This window comes from Pteronotus mesoamericanus, unplaced genomic scaffold (genome assembly GCF_021234165.1).
Source record: "Pteronotus mesoamericanus isolate MK-2021 breed Mesoamerican mustached bat unplaced genomic scaffold, CSHL_Meso_final contig_82, whole genome shotgun sequence".
NCBI classification, from domain to species: Eukaryota; Metazoa; Chordata; class Mammalia; order Chiroptera; family Mormoopidae; genus Pteronotus; species Pteronotus mesoamericanus.
The window spans coordinates 8,956,986-8,973,136 of NW_026555265.1; the positions used below are offsets into that span (position 1 = coordinate 8,956,986).

At 51.2% G+C, this 16,151-nt stretch overlaps 1 pseudogene; it reads left to right on the top strand.

Moving 5' to 3' along the window:
- Positions 1–9,255: 9,255 nt before the first annotated feature.
- On the top strand, positions 9,256–15,222 carry LOC129079791 (transducin-like enhancer protein 1; annotated as a pseudogene).
- The last annotated feature ends 929 nt before the right edge of the window (positions 15,223–16,151 follow it).

The following is a 16,151-nucleotide window of genomic DNA, read 5'->3' on the forward strand; positions in this document are numbered from 1 at the left end:
AGCAAGTCCACAATGGAACTGGAATGTGTGCCCACGTCTCTCCTTTCTCCAAAGAGCTGTCCTTGGCTCCAAAAAACAATGGTTCTGTAATTTTTGGGAGTACGCTAGCCAACCCTTCCGCCCCAGCCTGTAGCCCAGGAGCCTCCTTGGGTATATGTGTGTGCCGGTGATATTCAGGCCAGGCCGGGTCAACAGGGATGGCAGGAGCCCCGCCTGCTGAATGCAGAGGTGAGGCTAGGCCAAAGTGGGGGCTAGACGTAGGGATGTACTTTTTCCCTAGCACAACAAGCTGCGGGCTTCCTCCTCCTTACCTGAGCCCTCACTGATATGTCAGGCCCAGAATGGGTCACTAGCCAGGGACTGAAGGGTTGGCAGGCAGGCAGAGTTCTAGGACAAGTCCTAAAGGAAGTCACATGGTGGAGGTCACAGGTCTGACCCAGAAATGGTGAAGGGAGGGAGATATTTCATGGCTGAGAGGAAGGACCCAGCTCAAGAGATGAATCACCCAGGACAGAGTATCCTGAGGAAGACTTTGGGGGTGGAACTGTGATAAGCACCCTCCCCCCAAGACAACCAGGAGCTCAAGATCAGCTGGCCAGTGGCCAGCGAGGCCAAGTGTGGCTGGAGCACTCAGTCTACCTAAGAGCTCCCACTGGTTCCAGGTGCTTTCCAGAGGTGGCTTCTCAGGGACCTTTCATGAGGACAAGAACCTCCACTTTAAAGGAGAGGAATGGAGCCTTACAAATAAGTCACTTCCTCAAAATCAATGGCCGGAGATGGTATTTGAAGTGGGAGTTTGCCTGTCTGTGGCTGCAGCGGGCCTCCCCAAAGCAGGGAGCCACTGCCCTCCCCCTCCACGTGCTCCCTGCACAGACAGAAAGTCTCACAAATAAATCCACCAGGCCCTAGACTCATAGTGCAAATCAGGCTTCAGGTCTCATGCTTGCTTTTGGATGCAAGTCACTCGACTTGTGCCAGCCCCTCATTGTACAAAGGATGGAGGCCAGAGAGGGCAAAGGGCTTACCCAGGATCCCAGAGTGAGTCTGGCAGAGGCTGACTGAATCTGACTCCTGCCTCCCAGCCGCAAGTAACAGAGGCTCACCTTCCCTGTGAAAACCCTCTTGCGACTGTCTCACTGCCCTTCTCAGCTCGAGTGACATGAGCCGTTTCCCACATCTATGGAATGACGTCCGCAGGCTGGGTTATCGACTCCTGGAGGGCTTCTGCAAACTCCTTTCCCACTTCTCCCCTTCCTAACTCTTTGCTCTCCGTTGGCTGATTATCCCAGGATCCTGTGAGCATAGCCTCAGTGTCTCAGGCGTGGGCCTCCTGTGGAGGTGCTCATGTCAGGGGAGGGGGGCAGACCAACACTCAGGGCGATGCTGCTGGGCCGGGGGCCAGCACCCAAGCTGTGAAGACAAACATCCCGGTTGGGGAGTCAGCCAGGGATGGCTTCTAGAGGAGAAGGAATTTTAAGTAGTGTTTTTGTTATTCAGTTCTCAGCACACTCCTCCATTTCAGAGAGGCTTTCTCTGGCCACACGAGCCAAGGCTCCCCAGCAAGCTGCTTTCTTTCACAGCCCCTGGTATGAGCTGAGCTGTGATGGCGACCCGGACACTGTGCTAGCCCTAACCTCATGGCACTGCCTTCCAGTGCTGGGCACAGACGAGACAGAGAGAGCAGGCGCAGAAATGAAGATAGGCTTCCCTGCACTGGCCACTGCTAAAGTCTTTAGATTGAGTGGCCTGGGAAGATGTTTCTGAGAAGTTACATTTCAAGGACTTTCTCAAAGCTGTACAGTAATCACAAAGCTGAGAGGAAACTGTCACTCTCTTGGCTTCCACACAAGAGCTTCTGCCCCATGCTCCATGTCCCCAGTGTTCTCCGATGCTGAAAAGGCCCATACTTTTTAAACAGCCTTCCCCAGAATGCAAATCACTGGGAGGCCAGTTCCTGGGAATCTCCACTCCTCCCAGCAGCTGCCAGCAGCTCCAAATACTTTAGTAAAAAAAGCTTTTCCTCTGGTTTGTGTTGCTGAAGTTTTCTTAGAGGCACAGATGAAGAAAATTAAAGAAGCAATGACAAATACTCTACAACTCCAGCCCCAGAATCCATCAGTGGCAGCTGTTTTAAACAGGGACATCCTTTCCTGATGGGTGGTGACACCAAGTGGTAACTGTGGCGTCCCCATGAATTTAACATTACAAACACGTACACAGCACTCACCATTTCTAGGAAGCATTCTAAGCCCTCAACAAGGAGCATCTCAAACCTCACAATCCTAAGAGGTAGAAACCGTTATCATCCCAAGTTCACACAGAAGGAAACTGAGGCAAGGAGAGATTTCAGGAACTTCCCCAAGGTCACAGAAATAACAAGGGTGGAGCCAGAATTTGAACCCCTTTGGTGTCCTCATTTACAGCAGGCGCTGGTAATGAACAGAGCTCAGTGCATGCTGTAGGTGGTCATCCATGCAGCCCTTGGACCCCTGGCCACCTCCCCTTCTGTATTCAGCAGAAGGAGCCAAAGCCCCTGGCCCATTGTGTCTGTGTCCCAGGCAGGCGTGCGTCTGAAGACGGAACAGCAACTTACACAAGAGACATGCCCAGTTATCCCACCTGGTTTGGGGTCTTGGAATGAGTCAGATACAAGTCCTCCATAGGGGGAGTCTCCCAACTGAGTGAAAGATGAAATGACCTGAAAATCATTAACCTTAGAGAAAGCCCCAAAACATTAAAAAATAAAACTGCCCTGGATCATGCAGCGATTGAGGGGCAGAGCTGGGACTCAGACCCAGGCTGATTTGACCCCAAAGTCTACAGTCTTTTTATCAAGCCGTGGTCCTCAGTTGATGCTGGATGCTCAGAGATGCAGGGTCCTCTTGGCAGGGAGCTCAGGTGTAAAGGAGGAGGGCGGGTCATGAGCCCAGACATCAAGTGGGAAGGACTCTGCCATGATCAGCCCAGGGACCGTGGAGCCTAAGGAAGAAATGTATTAAAACGTGTTCCCCTCAAAGGAGAGGGTTCTGTCTGTTGTGTTTCCTGCTGTATCCCGCACCCAGTGCAAGGCCTGGCACACCTTCATCTTCACTGAGGGTTTGATGAATGTGTGAAGGAGGAAGAAATCAGAGCGCCTAGGACAGAAGGAAGGTTAATCAAGGAAGCCTTTTCAGATTAGTTCCTATTTGGGTGGGCCTTGGAGGATGAGTTAGCAGTTTGCCAGGTGGAAAAGAGGGCACAGGCCTTCCAGGCATATGCAAAGGAATAACCAGATGAGATAAAAAGGCTATCAAATAAGTCCTCACCCCAGGATATCCTTGTTGACTTCAGAAAGTGAGGATGAAGGGAGAGAGAAGCATCAGTTGGTTGCTTCCCTTAGAAGCCCTGACTGGAGATCAAATCCGCAACCTAAGGTATGTGCCTTGATGGGGGACCAAATGTGCAACATTTTAGTGTATGGGACAATGCTCCAACCAACTGAGCCACCTGACCTAGGCTCAACTTATTTTTTTAAATCACAACACTTGCATATACAATATATGTGTGCACACACATTGTACATACAATATGCACACGCACAATTAGAACTTTATCATGCAATAAAAAATTAAAAATCAGGTAAAATAAATGCACATCAATAATGGGAAAAACTAAAAAATAAATTAAAAAAGGAACTTTATTATGTACACTGCTGTCTCATTTTTTGGTCTATTTCCATTTCGTAAATGTTAGAGGCAACCCACTCATTTGTTGTGATGTGGGCACAGGGGATTTGGGAAAATGGGAGGCTGGAGGGGGAATTTGGAGCCAGATTGTAAAGACCTTTGGAAGCTAAGGTGATGATTTGGGCCCTTTTAAGTTCTTGCCTCCCCTGCAATGTCAGACTCTGCAAACTCCTTGCTCCTTCTCTGGCAACCTGAGTAACTTCCTGCCTCTCTGGCTAGCCGTCTTCAGTTGCCTGTAGCTTCTCCTTTTCCCCAGCTGGTTCTGTAAATCATGCTGAGTTCCTGGGGCTTTGGGCTGGGCTCTCCCCACTGGGCCTTCTTGGCCTCCGATAGCACCCCATCCATGTTTTGGCTTGAAGGACACCCCACTTCTAGCTGTGGAAGTCTATCACCCTTGAAAGCCCACACCCTCCCTTTTGAGGGCCAGGCACACACAATCAGCTGCCCTTCCAGTGACCTATAGATACCTCAAACGCCAAAACCAAGTTCATCACTGTCCGGCTGGCCCCTCCCGCATTCCAGCTCCATGTTGTCCTCGCCAATCATACATACTGTCTCACAGGACAGAATCCTATCCTTGGGGCCTCCTTACCCTGTCTATTCTGCTCTCAATTCCATTCGCTTCTCCCCATGCCATCTGCCACTATCCCTGTCTGGGCTGGGCCTCTTTTCTCAGGATAACTGTTTAAGCACTTGCCCTTGTCCCCCACCCCTTTCTACTGGTTCCCCATAACAGCTGCCATGAGCCTTCTGGAAGAGATCAGATCATGTGACACCCCTGCCTCTTTTTATGACAAAGCCCAAACTTGTTAATATTCCCTAAATATTGGGCCCCTTCTCTGCACCCCTTCCCCACCTCCGTTGCCTCCATCACCCTTTTCCCCAGACCCATCAGACCTCCATTGGCCCTGCTTCCTCTGGCTTCACAAACTCTACCTAATTAACATTAACTCATTCCTTCTGGATACCAGTGTAGGAACATCTCCTCCAGGAAGCCTTCCCTGATTCACCAAGGCTGGATTTGGAGCCTCTGTCTGTATGCCCACAGTCCACTGTGCGTCCTCCAGCTTCATGTCTGACGCCTTTTTTTACTGCAGTGACCCAAGCCTGTCTTCTCCATCAGAGGGCAGCATAACTGAGGAGCAGAGGCCAGAGGCAAAACTCTCTAGGCTAAAATCACAGCTCTGCCATGTACTGACTGTCGCAGTTGAGAACTTGACTTAGTCCCTCCATGATTTGCTTTCTCCATATTGTAAAATGACGGTGGTTGTGACGATAATGATATTGACACGAAGAACGGCTGTTAGAGGATTCACTGAGTGAATGTGCTGAAGTTCTCAATGACAGTGCCTGGCAGAGAGTACGTGCTGGCTCTGTGTTTGACGACTCAGTCAGTCCTCAGGCCGGTTACTCCAGGACAGCAGACTTTGGATTGATTTGATCCATTGCCCTCTCCCCAGCCCCTGCCCCAACATCCTGGTCATGAGTGTGACAAAAATGAAGGTTTGGTTGAAGAGATACATATCAAAAAGAAAGTGCACATTTGAGCCACGCTCTGGAGGTGGACTGCGGAGGGCTCTGTGCTGACTGCGTCTGTGGGTGGGACAGGAGGAGAAAGAGGAGGAAGAACATGGCCAAGACGGACCTCGTGACTTTGCCTGCTAAACTTTCAGCTGTTTCAGGTCATCCTCACCCCCACCCCATCATTCATTGACACCTCTATCCATGCAAGGACTCCAGCTGCCATAAGAGTCATTGTTCATTCCTCTCTTCTCTCTCTCTACCACTCCCCTTCTCCACCAAGTCCTTCCAAGTTCGGCCAGCGCTGTTCGTGCCCTAGGCCCAGCATCCTCCCTCCTTTCTGCACCTACTTCCGCCCTAGTTGTTTCGATTATGATTGCTGTGTAACAAGTGACCCTAGGACATAGTGGCATAAAACAACAATTTCATTATACTCACAAATTAAGGGGCTCAGGAATTTGGACAGAGCACACTGCAGACGATTACAGAAGCGACCGTCCACAGTGCCTCACTGGGAGGACTTAACGGCAGGGATGACTTGATGGAGGCTCCTTCACCTGCTGTCTGGCACCCAGGCTGGGCTAGCTCCAACGCTGAACTCAGCTGGGACTGTGGACTGGACCACTTACATGTGGCTTCCAGATATGCCTGGGCTTTCTCACAGCATGGCAGCTTCTAGATCCTTCCATGGTGGCTTGGGGCTCCAACAGCAGTGTTCCAGCCAAGCCAGAGGCTGCATTGCCTCTTATGACAGAGACCTGCAAGGCTTGCAGCATCACTTTGGCCACACCTTATTGGTCAAAGCCCTCAGAAACCTGCCCAGATTCAAGCAGGGACAGCACAGACAACCCACCTCTTAATGGGAGGCGTGTCGAATAATTTTGTGGCCCTGTTTCAAAATCACCACGTGAACCAAAACCAGCAAAGTCTTGTACCTGGATTGGTGAGTACCCTGCTCTCTGGCCTGCCTGGCTCCACTTTGTCCAGCCCCACCTACCCCCTCAGTGTATTCTCCACAAATAAGATGAGTCATCCTTCCTTCCTATGCCTGCCATGCCTTCCTACTGAGCTTTCCACTGAAATCTAAGCCCCTTGGCACACCCACACAGCTGCATGAGATCTGCTTACCCATACCTTCCCTCTCACCTCAGTGGCCTCTATCCCATTCTTGAGCACAGCTCCGGTACCCTTCCGGGGACTCGTGGCCAACTCCTTTTCACTGCTGCACTCCTTCCTGAAATATCAGACCCCCAAATCTTGTGCCCTTCCGATCTCAGCTGCAATGCCACCTCTTTGGATCTAAAATAAACCCTCCAGCACCCTTCACTTGCCCCTGGGATGTCTGAATTTATGCATTTGTTTCCTTTTGGTCTGTCTCCCTCATAAGCTCCAAGAGAAAAAGACCCTTGGCCTTCCTGTACCTTGTTGTATCCACGGTTCCCCACCATGGCGCCTTGCACAGGCATTTGTGGATTGTGAATGAAGGCATGAAGGCAATGACCAGCTGCATGGTTTGAGAAAGCAGTTCTAGGAGGATAGGGAGGCCTGGCCTAGGCTAGGTGGAGGAGGCTTAATAGAGAGCCGGGCACTGCCTCTCAGTAGCTGAGAACTTTGAGGAAACACCTCCCCGCCCTGAGCCGCAATTTCTTCAGCTGAAACTTGAATCCAATAGCCCCTAGCTTACTGGACGGTATGTATATCACAGGACGGGTTTAGCACCTTTGGTCAGCCAGGGCTGGGTCCCCGGGAGTGAGGCCGAGCTGCACCACCCGCAATGTTCGCCAGGTGTCGCCCCGAGCGTGCGCTAAACGGTCCTTTGAGCCCTGCGCCTCGCGTCTTAATTTTGTACCCGCCATCCAGTCTTCACTCAGTCCACTAGAAGCGGGATTCCAGAGAAGGCTGCCAGACCCGCTGTTCCCATCGACAGGGGTGGGGGAAAAATAAGATGGGACAGTTATCCCCGCCCTAAGGAAGGAGCTGCCCTCCCCCAAAGCGGGTCTCGGAAGCCCGGCGGAAGGCGGAACCCTGGTGCGACTTAACGCAACACCACCAGCTCCAAGCTCTCGGCCAGGCGAGAACAGGGAGGCAAGTCAGGGTCAACTGTTCCCGGACAAGCTCTGATTCCCCCGCCCCTAGCGCAGACCCTGGGCGCCCAGCAACTCGAGAGTTACAGAACCCTGGGGATACAGTGGATTCCCACCTCCCCCTACCCACATAAGCGTCCCGGAGCCGGCAGAGGGTCCCGCGGGAGCGCGAGGGGCAAGGCGCGAGCGCGCGCCAGGAGCAGGAAGCAGGGTCCAGCCTGCGCGGGGACGCGGGGCGGGCGCTCCCGAGACGCAGGCAGAGGTGGGACGCGAAAAAGGAGGAAGGGAGAGGGAAGAGCGGGCGGCTGCAGAATGCCCCGCACTCTGGGCGCTTGGTACCTTTGCTCACAGCCAGGCGTCGCCCCGCATGGCGCTCGCTCGGGCTCGGTGGATCTCGCGCTCCAGGCAAGGCTCAGGCGCCGAGTCCGTGGACCTGCGTACGGACAGACTCCCCGGGAACACCAAGGCCAGCGCCTCCCGGGCGGAATGTTGATTGCCCTACCGGGGCCCACCCGCGGGATCAGCACAGCGGCCAGTAGGGACTGTGAACCCGGAAGGCTCGGCGCTGCCTGGATCACCTCTTTCTCAGCCTGGGCATGGTCTACCTCCGGATGTGGTAAGGGCCGCTCGCAGCCCCTGCACGCGTGTCCGGAAAAGTTGGCGTGTCCTGGAGAAATGCTGTGCCGCCCGATAGCCACCGTCTGCCACCAACTTCCGTGGCCCCTCAGAGAGGCCGGATGGGTACGGTGGGGGAGCGGCGGACGCACAAAGTTCCCCCGCAGGCCGGGCGGGGGGGAGGGGGGATCCGAGAGGCACCAGCAGGGAGACAGGCCATCCTGAGAACATCTGAGTTTGGAAGTCCCCAGAAGCAGAGATAGCTAGTAGGGACTTTCTCGCTTGGGGACTCAGAAGAAGGCTAGCTGCGTCCAAGGGCTAACCAATCCCAGGGGCCACCAGGTCCAGCAGGAACACTAAGCCCGCATCTGGGACAACAACCCCCAGGGAGCTCAGCCCCTACAGCCCGAGAGGCGCGGCGACAGCCGCTCCTAGAGACAGGGAAATCCGCGGCTGGCAGGCGGGGCCTGTCCGTCCAAGAAGGAACAGGTAACCAGATGGAAGGACGTTCGCTGGCAAAAACAAAAACAAAGACAAAAACAAACAACAACAACAACAAAAAAAACCCCTACAAACCTTGCTCAGAACCCTGGCACTGCATGATTTCCAAGGACCCTCAGCCTCCCAGAGCCCTTTCCTAGACCAAGGGAACAGTGTGTACCAGCCGAAACACGCAGAAAGGTGGGACAAGAGCTGGCCCGAAACACCAAGGGAGACAAACTCGCAGAGCCAGCGTCCCAGAGAGGCAGGACACCCACCCCCTAAAACTGGGTGCAGGTGTCTGCGCGCGGGCCGAGCAGCCCTCCTGGAGCTGCATTTGCTCGGCTAGTCACCTTTTGTTCTTGAGAGAGAATGCATAGGAAGCACGGAGGGGTGAGAGTGGGTTCTTTAGGGATTGACAGGTTCTGGCGCTAATGGGCCACCTTGGCAAGTTGCACGCCACCTGCTTCCCCAGTCCCAGAAGGCAACCTCCCTACAGCTCTGCTTGAGGAAGGGTCATCATGCGGGGCCTACGGCGAGGGGTGGTGTGTGGCAGATCCTTTGTGTTTTGTCACCATCACTCCTCCCCTTTGCCCACCCTGAAACTCCGGAGAGGGGATTTCTGAAGTTAAGCTACAGTGGGAGCAGGTAGATGCGCACAGAGCGAACGCGGCCACCCGCCAGGTCCGACCGCTGCCCGGGAGGCCGCTGCGGGGCCTCGCGCTGCCTGCCTGTCCTTGTGTTTTAAGTGTTATTGATTCGTCCGCAGCTGAGTGGCTTTTCTTTTCCTCCCTGCTTTACTCTTCACCTTGACCGTCGCACCCGTCGCCATGCGCGCCTCTGCCATCCACGAAGCCGGTGCGGCTGATTGGCTTTATCTCCTTTTTAATTAGAATCGGGACTGAGCGACTCGGGAGGGGAGAGGGAAAGGGAAAGCAACAGAACATAACCCACCCTGGCTGCACCGCTCGCCCGACCTCCTGCGGACGCGAAGACCTCATTTACCACCCCCCCCCCCCGCTCCCCCCGGGCACCCAGCTGCCCAAGAGGGAAGGATCCATGGAGGGAGCCGAGCTGGGGCCTGGCAGCCTGGGAGAGAGAGCTGCAGGGTGATTTGGAGCGAAGCACTGCTGCTGCGTGGACCTCGGTCTATCCATCTGTAAAATGGGCAAGAGGGGTAAAGTCCCTAACAGGCCTTCTAGTTCCCCAGGTGTGACGGGTTCCTTCCTGCTCAGGACTGATGGTAGGGCACCTGTGATATTCTTATTTTTATCTGCATAGTTCACGTGACTGAAGCACTAGCACCTTGAGACAATCAGATCCAATGATAATAATAACTTTAACAACAGCACTTTCTAAGTACTTTCCTTTTTTTTTTTTACAGCAATCCTATGAGGTGAGGACTAATGATCAATATCCTCATTTTAGCCGTGAAAGTACAGAGAGGGGATATAACTTGCCCGAGGTCACACAGCTAGTAGGTGAAGGACACTTAGGTGGCATCCTAGCTCTGACCTCTTACCTGCTAGACTATTGTCCCCATGAATTTTTGACCCTAGTATATCATTACACTTCTCTGCTGGTGCAGGGATTTCCTTGTGGTCAAGTAGGTGCTCAAAGATTCCTCCTGACTTGCGGGCAGAACCTCCACTTAGTCTTTCTATGCCACCTCTTCCTCAGACGTTTCAAACATTCTAGTTCAGTTTTAAGGGCGGAGATGAATGGCCAGTAGCTCTCCTCGGGCTCCTGTTTCAAATCCATCACCTGCTAGCTTCCATGTCTCAGTCTCTGTGCGCCTCAGTTTTCAGATACGTGAAATGGGTGTGATGAGTCCTGCCCAACAAAGCTGTTTAGAAAGGTCCCATGGGTTAACACCCACCCTGCTGCCTTGGCCCATAGTAGGGGTGCTTCAAAAGTTCACTGATGCATTCAATGCATATTTAGGGAGCAGGTGCTCACCCGAAGTGACATGTTTGAAGCTCCGCCATCCATTTATTCAGGAGCCGTTTAGTGAACTGGAAGACAGCCTCCCTGCTCTCAAAGAGCTCATAGCCTACTGAGAAAGGCAATAAATGAGTGAACAAATAAATTAAAACAAACCCGTACATTAGTACATTTCAGAGGACTGGATCGTGAGTAGCAACAGTATCAAGTAAACAAAACAGGCTGTGATGGAAAGTTAGGAGTGGGGTGGGGAGGCAGGTTCCCTGAGCTCGGATGGGGAGGGAGGTGACTCTTGAGGTACCATGAATGATGACAAGAAGCCAAGAATATGAAGCTCAGGGAGTGAGAGCTTCTAGGGAGAGGTACCAGCAAGGACACAAGGGCCTGAGGCAGGAAGAAGGCTGGCGTAAGGCAGGGGCAGATGGAAAGAGGACAGGAGTGGTCAGTCGTGCAACTGGAAAGAGTGGGATCAGCTTATCTCTGGTGCTGTTGAAACAGGGTAACTACACTTTTAAGAAATCTCAATTCTAGAACTTCCCATGCTGGAGCTCCAGGATGGAGAGCATGAGACATTTAACTCGGTGGCTGGCCATAGCCCTCAGTTAATGGGAGCTTTCATTATTGTCACCAAAATGAGATATCTGGGATGAGATCTTCTCTTTCAAAGTAGTATTGAGGGTTATTCAAAAGGAAACTGTAGGCGAGTGGGTCATTTTTGTGTAAAGGAAGGACTGCCTGAATCATCAGGGTTCCCTTTGTAGCCTGTTTGGGGTTATCTGGATAGTAGGAGATGGCTCCACCCTCAGGTCAGTATCCACCAGTCACACTGATGCCTGTCTTTCTCTTATACCTTCCCCATGTCTCCCCTTAGCTCCACCGCATCCATTAGTCCATCAGTACATAGCACGTTTGGTCAGTTCTATCTGCAGCCACGCCCATCACTGCCACCAACACCAAGACACCGCTGCCTCTCGCCCGCCCACCCTCCCTGTTCCTGCCCTGGCATCCCACAGTCTTACGGGGTTGGGGCAATGGGATCCTGTCAGTATCATGCCTGCAGCCCTTCCGAGCTTCCTAATGCACCTGAGAAAATTCCAGCCCTGTGTCTTCTCTTGTCTCCAGGGATTCCTCCTTCCTAAACTCTGGTTTGCATCAGCTTCTATGGCTTCTTCTTGTTCCTTGGAAACCCCAAGCTTGTTTCCCTCCCAGGACTTTGCATTTTTTGTTCCCTCTGCCCAGGATACTCATCCTCAGACCTCCGCACTGCTGGCCAGCCAGGTCTCTGCTTCACCACCACTCCCTCAGGGAGGCCTCCTTGACCACTCCAGCTAAAGCGGCCCCTGTCCCCTCCCTCCCAAACCCACTCCTAATTGCCATCACAGAATCTGTGCTTAACTGATTTCATAGTGAGCATCACTGTCTGAATGGGCCTGTTGTATTAATTTATGATGTGTACATTGTCTCCTTGTATAGCTCCTTTGCTTTTCTCCCAGCATAGTGCCTGGCACCTGATGGATGTTCAACATGTATCTATTCAGTGAATGGCTCTCACTAGAATAAGCATAAGCTTCCTCTAGGCCAGTCGAGTCCAGAGTGGGATACATGTACTCCACCGGCCTGCAGGGAGGCAACACTTAAGAGTGTTATTCACAATTCCTCTTCAAGTATTTTTTGGTAATAAAACATACATACATCCATACATACTAGAGGGTATATAAAACATGTATGAACAGTTGTTTTTTAAATGAACATCTGTGTACCCACCATGCTTTCAGAGGTGACCGCTACATGAAACCTTTTAGTTTCCATTGCTTGCCTTTGTAGTTTCTCCACATAGAGGTGATTTCTAAACAATATTGTGATTCATTTTGCATGATTTTAAACTTCTATCTCAGTTGAATCCTACCATAACTACAAATGCAACTTGCTAAGTTCACTTAACATTTATGTTTGACATACATCATTTTATTTTTTGGTATCAAAAAGAAAATCAAACCTCACTAATATTGTTTATACACACCACACAAATACCCGTGTGAAATCACAACTGAATAAATGTCAGTTGGGGGTGCAATATCAGTAAAGTTCAGAGACCCCCACTGGGAGCTGCAGGGGGAGGTGGCCAGGGCCGGAGGCCCAGGGAAGACCTGTAGGCCACGCCCTCAGCCTGTGGGTCTAATGCTTCCTCTCTCTCTGTTTCTCTGCTCCAGTGGCTTCTCCTCTGTGGTAGCTCTAGGCGGGAGCATCATCTGTGAAAAGATCCCAGGCCTGGCTCCCAGACATTGGGCGATCTGCCAGAGCCCGCTGACGCAGTCATCGGAGAATAGACCTCGAGGAGGTCAGGTTCAGTTTCGCAGTGGCTGCCGGAACTGCTCAGTGCTGGGGGAGCACACCGTCTGTGACAAGGAGCTCAAAGTGGGCATGTGTTCCCCCAGACACCGCAAACAGGGATCTACAGCCTAAGGAGAAACCAGAATACTCTCGGGACCCCTCTTAGACTCTCACGTGCCCCATGTTGGGATGACCCCAATATGGGATCCTGAAGGTGCTACACTGGAATCCAGGTCTCCTGATGAGGATCAGCTCCCTGGTTTGAATCCAGACCGCCCCAGCTCTGTATGGCCCAGATACTAACTGGGTGAGGCAGCACTTCACGTTGGTTTTTAAATTGCAGCCCAAAGTTTAAAGTTAGCTGTTTTGCCTAAAAATACAAACTTCTGACTTCTTTTGAAAAATAGGCTTACACATGTATCCACATAGTTATAATGGGCTGCAGCTGTGAACACAGCTTCCAGAGCACCATGGAGACAAAGAACCCGGCACAAGTAGCAATTCCCTGTCAGTCCCAGACTGTCTAGGAGGCACAGACAATGCAGAAGTTAGCCTGAATTTTCCCATGACATAAAGAAAAGGGGGAGGGGATGACAAGGACTCCAGCCGCTATGACTGCGATGGTGACAAAGCAACGACAATTTAGTTGTGGCTGTGTCTGAGGACCTTTCTTCTCTGAGAGCAAGCCCCGCCCACTCACGCAGGGAAAATGGGATTGACAAAAACCACCTGCTGAAGAAAGATGCCTCCAGCAGCCGAACGTCCATGGTCTCCTCGGGAAGTTACCCTCCTTTGGAATCTAAAGAAAGGAGTTTGCATGAAAAAGCTAGCACGCCTGATCCAGCACACCGATGCCTCTGAGCACCAGCACGGCTCCAGGACTCTGTTCAGGCCTCGGCAAGCCTCCAGCCAGGGACCCCCTCATTCACCAAGAGGCGAACGGCCTGTACCCATGCACATTTGGGATGGTGCCCCCACCAACCAACTGGCACCAGCGTGAAGGGCAAGCTGACCAGCCCTCACACCACCTACCCTAGCCTTGGCCTCTGTCCCCGCAGATGAGCACAGTGGCTGCTGTGGTGGCCTACTGGGTTTGCCCCCATGGTTGGGTTTGATCCTCCCCCTCACATGCGAGTACCTGCTATGCCTCCCAACCTGGCAGGAATCCCTAGAAGGAACCTCTACATGAGGACAGATGGGCAGATGCAGCCTGTCCCTTTTCCTCCTGATGCCCTCATTGTGCCTGGCATCCCCCGACACACTTGTCAGATCAACACCCGGAAGCACTGGGAAGTGGTGTGTCCAGTGATTATCAACAGCCAACCCCACGAGACATGTGTGCATGGTGGAAAGGGCTGCGTCAAGGTCTGGGACATCAGCCACCCTGGCAGTATAAGCCCTGTCTCTCAGCTGGGCTGTCGGAATGGGGATAACTACATCAGTTCCTGCAAATTGCTCCCCTGTGGCTGTACTGTGATAGTGGAAGGGAAAGTCAGCACTCTGTCCTTTTGGGACCTGTCCACGGTGACCCCCCGCATTAAAGCAGAACTGACGTCCTCATGTCTGATACCCACCGGCCCCCCTACCATCTGCAAAGCCCTGGCCATCAACTCGACTCCAAGGCCTGCTTCTCCTGCTGCAGCAACCGCAACATTGCCGTGGGGGATCTGCACAAACAAACGCAGGTGAGGCAATTCCAGGGCCACACACAGGGGGCCAGCTGTATTGACATTTCTAATGATGGCAGCAAGCTCTGGAACGGCATGTTGGACAGCAGGGTCAGATTCTGGGGCGGCGGAAGGGCCGCAGCTGCAGCAGCATGACTTCACCTCACAGATATCCTCCCTTGGGGACTGCTCAAACAGGAGTGGCCGGCTGTGGGCATGGATTCCGGCAACGGGGAAGCTCTCCCTTGAACTAGCCAGACAAGTACCAGCTGCATCTCCATGAGAGCTGAGTGCTGTCCCTGAAATGTGTTTATTGTGGTAAACGCTTTGTGAGTCCTAGAAAAGACAGCTTCCTCAATGCTTGGCCGACTCCCTATTGAGCTAGTATATTCCAGTCCAAAGAGTCCTCACCTGTGCTCCGTTGTGACATTTCTGTGGATGATAACTACTAGTCACTGGCCCAGGGACAAGAAGACTACAGTCTGTGAAGTCATCTACAAAGTCTATGAGAGCATTATGTGGTTTAATGTTTTAAGGGTCACAGAATTTAGCAGAACAACTGCATCTTGAAGGAGTTAGTGAAAGCTACCTTTTAGATAAGGATAAATATGTGTGCATAACCATGCACACACAGTGTGAGTGTAAAATAAGTGAAGTTCAACTTTGTCCAATGCCGTCCAGGTGCCGGATACTTTTCTGCTGCCTTCGTGGCCCTCTCACAAGACTCCCCCAAAGAAGCAGGGCCTCCAGAAACACAGTGGAAAAGGCATGGCTTTGAAGTCCAGTAGGCTTTTGGTTTCAAAGCACAGTGCCAATACTTACTAATTATATTAAAAAATGTCAATTTACTTAATGTATCAAAGCCTTAGTTTCTTCACCTATAAAATGAGAGTTAAAATGCTACCTTGTAGGGTTGTCTTAGGGTTTAAATGAGCTAAAGTTTGCAAAGCGAAGGGGTCCTTTGAGCATAATGTGCTCCAGACTTATAGATGCTATTATTGTAATGTGTGTGAATATACACTCATGTATATTTGTGTGTGTGCATATATGTCTATATATGAGGGGAAAGCTGTCACAGCAAGTATGGGATGCTATTCAAGTTTTCTGTGTTTAAGGCTTTTCTTTGTTGAATGGAATTATAAACACACTTCAAATCTCACTTGCTAGAATTGTAATGTATTTAATGCAAACTTTTTATATCTATTGCTTTTCAAGGCAGCATAGCATGAAAGAAGTGTCTTTATATCCTAATGTTGTATTTGAGTAATGATAAATTTTCTATAATTTCCTGAAAAATGTCACAATGAATTATACATCAGCAGACTCATCTTCTTGAAGGTCAGTAGATGTAAATAGCCTTCATTAATGTCGCATGAACATTAACACTATGCTCTAACTATATACAGAAAAGTGGCATGAAGATAATTTACTTCTTAGAAGATTACATATTACAAATTAGACTATTAACCAAGTTGCTGTGTACTGTTAGAGAAGATTAACTGAATTAGGTAAAATTTGAAAGGTTTCTTTGGCTATTTATCTCAAGTGAATGATGTAGTCCTTTAGAGGTACAAAACAGTGGCAGATCATTTCTAGTTATTATTTTTAACAGTTGTGGTATAACTGTTAAAACCAGAAACACAGGTTTGGCTGCCTATAGCAATGAAAGCTACTCCTGAGACAGGTGCTGGTACACAAGGAAAGAGGTTTATCCAGGTGCCAAGACATGGGAGAATGGTGGGCTCCTGCCTCAAAGGCCATCTCCCCTCCTGCTCAAGCCCAAA